Raw genomic sequence first — 6,265 nt, forward strand, 5'->3', positions numbered from 1 at the left:
CAATAAGAAGTATTAAATATTTTTATAATCGTATAGAAAGATGATATCTGAATGGAATCACTGAAGAATAGCAGAATGATTAATTAATTAACGTCTCAATAGTTTGTATTTGAAGTCAAATTGAATGATTGAAAGTATTCAGTTTTCCAATTATAATTGGAAATAGTATTTTGGAATTTGGTGAAAGAGTATAAACGTCTAGTTTCGATTAGACGAACGGTAGATTTCCAAAAAGGAAGATGATACGAAGAATGGAAGGAAAGTCGAAGGATAATAATGAACGAGCAAAACTTCATTGAAGTCGGCCTCTAAATTAAATATCAGTATTCGAAAGTAATAGCAAACGAATACTCATTTCTCACAGTTTCAGTTACGAAACATTTCATTTCCCTCGCATTTCTTTATTCTCCTTTATCGATCAATTTTGAAGTTATTTCTTTTTAATCAATGTTACGGAACAAACATTTATTCGATTTCATTCTGGGAATTTTATTCTAGCTCTATCGTTCTTGCAATTCATTCGAGTGTGATTTTGAGTTAATGCAATTTATTGATTATTTCTTTTTTTTTTCTTTTTTTTTTTTTTTTTTTCTTTATTTCAGCATCGTATTTGGTTATACGATAAATTTTATAGAAATGACTTGCGTGAGAATAAAAATTTGTTGCGGAGATTTTTCTATTTCATTTTTATTCGTGAAACGTATGAAGAAATTATTACACGTAGATGTTCGTGGTAAGTGATCGTGAACGAGTCCAACATCGACAGCAATAAATTTCGAATTCGGATGGATTTATGAAACGTCAAAAGAGAATGAACAAATTGTACTAAAAAACGCATGATTTTTAATAAAAAGCAAATCCGATTAGTTCGAATTATTTAAAGTTTCTTTTTCTTTTATCGTCCTCAAGTCATCCTCGTCATTGAACAAGTAGTTGCCATTTTCGCATGAGCGAAAATGCTTATTGCCCTGCATATAAAAGATTCTACCTTGAACATAAGATCGATATACTTTTACGAGCCAAACGTGGCACAACTGAACTTCTTTACATAATTATGTAAAAATCACTACGAACTTCGTCCCACTTTCGAAATTATTATCGTTTGAACCTACCAGCGTCACGTACGAAATAGCACGTACATATGTGCGTTCCCATCTATTATTCACTCTGTGAGATACTAACAATCAGAAACATGAGATGATTATGTTAAGCTACAGATAATCCTACGTCTTTGTTCTTTATTATCTACCTGCAATCAATTAAAACAATACTATCAGAAACTGTACAATAAGACATTTTTTGAAGCACTTTTTAAATAATTGAATTTGAAGTCTATCTCTAGTTTTTCTTTCATTTTATTCAATTTAAATTTTGTTTTGTCTATAATTTATATTAAATGTCTGTTTGACTATGTATGTGTGTTCACTTTATCAATCAAGTTTATATTGAAAATTTTCTCTTTTCTTCATTTATATTATATTTCATTTCGCATATTGAAACGTTTTAGTTTTAGCAAGAAACGCCATTTTGCGGTTTTCTTTCTTCATATAATAGTTACTTGACGGTAATACAGGCTTTTCGCAAACACCAAGAAATTCGTCCAAAAAAGGATTATTTATCTTTATATCAAAAAATAAGAATCAATACTTCTCCAGGAAGTTTATCCGCATTAAAAACAAGTTTAAAGAAATTTCTTTCAAAATTAAAGCAGAAAACCAATCTCGCTATACAGAGATTAAATTCCTTAAACGTAATGAGGAATGGTTAGCCAGAGATTTCATATATCCAAGTACAATATTAGCACAAATCCCGCTTACAAGTCCAACTAATCCAGCAGTGGAGCTGAAGTTATTTATTGTAACCTTCTTTGAATTTGTTTCGAAAAAATAAATTATAAAACGGTAAAAAAAAAAAAAACAATATATTGTATAGATATTATTAGAAAAAAATTATTTTTTGTAAGATCGTTTAATTCAAACTTCATTTTGATATATTTTAGGATTTCAAATATATATGGAAATGTCACTAAAATTTTCGATCCTGCCCAGTGCCCGTTGTCGTGTACATTATATGAACAAATTTGCCAACATTTTTTGCAATTGCATCACTCTCTAGTATTCTTTTTTTTTTCTACGAGTGTATGTGCGCGCATGTGTGTGCGCGTGAAAGAGAGAGAAAGAGAGAGGAAATATGACGTTTTGTATTTATGTAGCGATGCAAAAACACAAAGATGATAAGTAAAATATTTCGTAAAATTATTTTTCCCGTCATTTCGTTAATAAAAAAAAATGTATATATATATATATATATATATATATATTTTTTTTTATATAACGTTCAAAGAGATTTCAATAAAATTCTTCGAAAGGGGTTGTTCGTGTATCATTTACACATATTTCAATTAGCTTTCGTGTAGAAAAATTTGTACTATTTTTATTACGTTCAATATTTTAACGTATTCGTAAAATTAATCGAGAAAAGAATCCGTCATATGATCTCGATATACTCGTCCGGTTGATGATCAATATTTTGAATATCTGACTTAAATCAACTCGTTCGAATTTCTCCTTAATCAATATGAAAAATAAACTGAGGAATTATAAAAGTAAATGATATCGATGCTTGGAAAGTAAAAAAGAGAATTTATTCGCGAATATATCGAAGATAAAAAAACGATGGATGGATATGAGGTAGGACGTTATCCTCAACGACAACGAAGGTGGTGGTACGTTCGCCTCGCTCGTGACGTCAAAGGGGCGCGTTACGTCAGCAGTGCGGTAGACCGTGTGGGAACAGTCACCGTGAGGGATGTGGACTAGTGGAGAAAGAGGAGAACGAGAAGGAGTGGGGAGTAATCGAAGGAAAGAGGGGAGGAAAAGAGGTTGTTGGTGCTAGGGGGAGAGAATGGAGCAAGGGAGGATAGCTAAAGAACGATAGGAAGGGGTTGAGAGGCTGACGCAAAATAAGGTCGACTACCTTGGATTTCATTCATCGGCCACAGTCAGCCATGAACAGAACATCTACGTGGATTACTCCTTTGAGTTTGTTGAGTATCTATGAACGAAAACACAAAGAGGGATATCTCTCATGGATATCCATTGTTAAAATGTTAACTGTTTATGACGAGTATACGGTTAAAAGGACAAACAAAGTTTCATTAAAATAGAAATAATATCGTAGTTTGTTTGTTTGTTTGTTTTTTTTTGTCTTTCTTTCTTTCTTTTCCCTTTTATTGTCATATCTTTCATTCCACTCTATTCTTTTTATTTTGTATATCCATAATATATTGAAAATTTCAATGAGTTATTTCATTGAGGAAAAAGGAAAGAAAGTAATTACTTGCATGAGTGATTATTTCGATAATCATTATAACGAGTCAGTTTTAGTAAAAGAGTAGAAAAGTTCGGTTAATGACTGTTGTGTAGAATAATCGACGATTTTATTGACCTCGATTTTCTTTTCTCTATACTATATCAACGAAGAAAGATGAATGCTCTTGGCTGATAAAATCATTGAATGATGGATTGATGAAATTTATATTATATTCTTCTTATGTTTTATATGAAATGAAAAATTTGGAGAGTTAAACTGAAAGAAAAAAGAAAAGAAAGAAAATATGTTGTGATACATCAGAACAAGCTTGTTTCGCTCGGATTGTAAAAAAATCAATGCATATGCATATACATGTATATATATATGTATATACATGTATTATGATTTATAATAAATTCGTTCTCCCAATGTTTTTCAAATATATTTCGCACACGATTATATGTCATCATATTTTGTAATCATTTTAAGACAACATTTGAATCAGACTATCATTTAAAAATAGATAGAGCAGGGTTGATTAGATATGGAATTGATTAATCCTCTTTAATCTCTCGTTTTAAATCTTTTGGATCATTTTAAATGATTATATTTGAAAACTTTTGTTTATCTATCTATCAATGATGATACGCAATATTTATAACGATAATTATTAAAAGTTTGTATAGACAATACCAAAAATGTTTGAGAGAATACATAGGTATCCTTAAAAAGATCTTTTTTCGATTTACAAAAATGTGTAGGATGTATAATAATAAAACTTATAATAATAATAAACAAGGAAAAACATTTTCATGAAAGATACCATTTTGTAAATATTAAAAATAAAAGCATGATAAGATAAAAGAGTAATAATTCTATACTTGAACGTTGCATAGCACAGAAATAAGTCGCTGATATTATCAAAACTCAAAATTATAATACTTATAATTCCGTGAAAGTTAATTTTTCCATTTATATCTTTGTAGTTCTGAGATCTCTTTTTAATACTCTATATATTTCCACATTAGCATGCACCTGCTTCAAATGGTGCTCTAAGCTTATTATCGACTTATAGGTCGTACAAGGTGGTAAAGAAGAATGATACTTCTCAGGGAAACGACAGATAGCGCACCTTCGTTCAACGAGGATAAGAAGAGATGTGAAAGACATAGAGAAAGACATGTGTGTGTATGTGTATATGTATATATGGAGTACCTCAAAAATCGATACAAGACGAGAACGCGTTTCTTGATGAATTCCTTCGTTCGTACTTGTATTCCCTCTTATCGAGCTTGCTCCTTTGTCTAAGCATCGAAATGGTACTCGAGGATGCTGAGCCTCGCTGAAATGTGAAAAGTCTTTGATCCGTCAATGAGTACCTCGTTAAAAGAGCGCTTACTACTGTACCGTTCTTAATCTCATAGCTAAGAGATTGCTTCGTTTCTAATATAAATCGATTTACAATCGATCCTTCTTATTTTGTTTTGTTTTGTTTTCTTTTTTTTTTTTTCTTTTATTTCACCTACGTTTCTATTTCGATTTTCAACAAAACGTTGTTTCGTTTCCAAACTTTCAACAAAATCTATTCGATATTACTTTATTGACATTTTTTCTCGATTTTTCCTTCATAGTCGATAAGTATATAAATCGAAAGAAATAAAAATATTTTAAATATTACTTACGATAATAGATTTTGATAATAGAAAAAAGAGAAAAATAGCTGACGTTATACTAAACCTGTTAAATTTTTGCTTAGTTATAATGCGTATACAGAAGAAACGCTTGATGTTTACATACTACTCCGGAATAAATCGAGTGTAAATAAACGATATTGCGTATTCTATCGTTGACTAGAAGATACAAACAGGATAACCAGTCTTCGATCGTATCGATATTTGTATCACGTGTATATAAAAATTCCTTCATGTATACGTATTCATGTATATTCGTAAAATTTTTAAATTATCTAACATAAAGAGGATACATATTTTTTAGAAAAAGGAATCCTCCTAAACATCGAGAATATATATTTAAACAGTATTTCCATATGAAATACAAAATAAGCATGATCGATATAGGTCACATCGATAATTTCTACTATTTTAAATAATCCTGCATAATTTTTATTTATTTTAATTTATTTCCGCGTATGCGACCTTTAATTAGTTTTAAAAATGTTTGAAATGTTCGTCGTTTTTAATTTGAAAATCAAACTGAATCAAAATTATTCGTGAAATTTTGTAGGATTTAACTTGAGTTTTGATATAAATTTCAAATTAATTCATCAAAAAATTTAAACGATATACACACTCATGTACACGCAAACACATTTAAATTTTGATATGAAACGTTATGAAAGATTTTTGGATATCTCAAGTAATTTTGAAAACAATTCTTTCTTACGTTTTTCATTAGATTAGGAGCATAAGAAACTCTTTGTAATCATACTTAAAAATTCTTTTCCCTTTTACAGAAATTATTAAATAAAGTAGAGAATTATTAAGACAAAAGGAGGAAACGTTCTACTGTAAAATAAACTAGCCCGTCATTTTCTTTGTATTAATATCATGTTAACATTTTCCATTTTAAATAAACACGTATAATTTTATGTTGAATCTACAGAATCTTATATATACAAGATTATATGTGTTTTAATTATAATTAATATAACATTCCGTGTTAATTTCTGTAATAATATTATAGAAATTACATTTCAGCAAAGCTTAAAAAAGAGATGCAACTTTGTTTCAGTCTTTTTTCTATTCTTTTTTTTTTTTTTTTTTTTACGCGCAAGAATAAGATTGAAAGTGAAATGATAATAAATAATTTATCGTCGAATTGTTCTATTTCCAATCGAATTCTTTTTTCATTTTTATGTCTACTCTAGTTCAAGAATATATGCAAGTATCTACATATCTGTGGTTGGAAGGTCCGCGCGTATTCATAATTGGAT

General features: G+C 29.4%; 1 protein-coding gene across 5 annotated transcripts in view; it reads right to left on the reverse strand.

The window, feature by feature from the left end:
• The window catches only part of LOC124423129 (inactive dipeptidyl peptidase 10), an 81,482-nt gene that overhangs the window by 20,299 nt on the left and 54,918 nt on the right, over window positions 1-6,265 (reverse strand). The gene's annotated exons all lie outside the window — the stretch shown is intronic.

The sequence above is a fragment of the Vespa crabro genome, chromosome 3 (genome assembly GCF_910589235.1).
Source record: "Vespa crabro chromosome 3, iyVesCrab1.2, whole genome shotgun sequence".
Classification (NCBI taxonomy): Eukaryota; Metazoa; Arthropoda; class Insecta; order Hymenoptera; family Vespidae; genus Vespa; species Vespa crabro.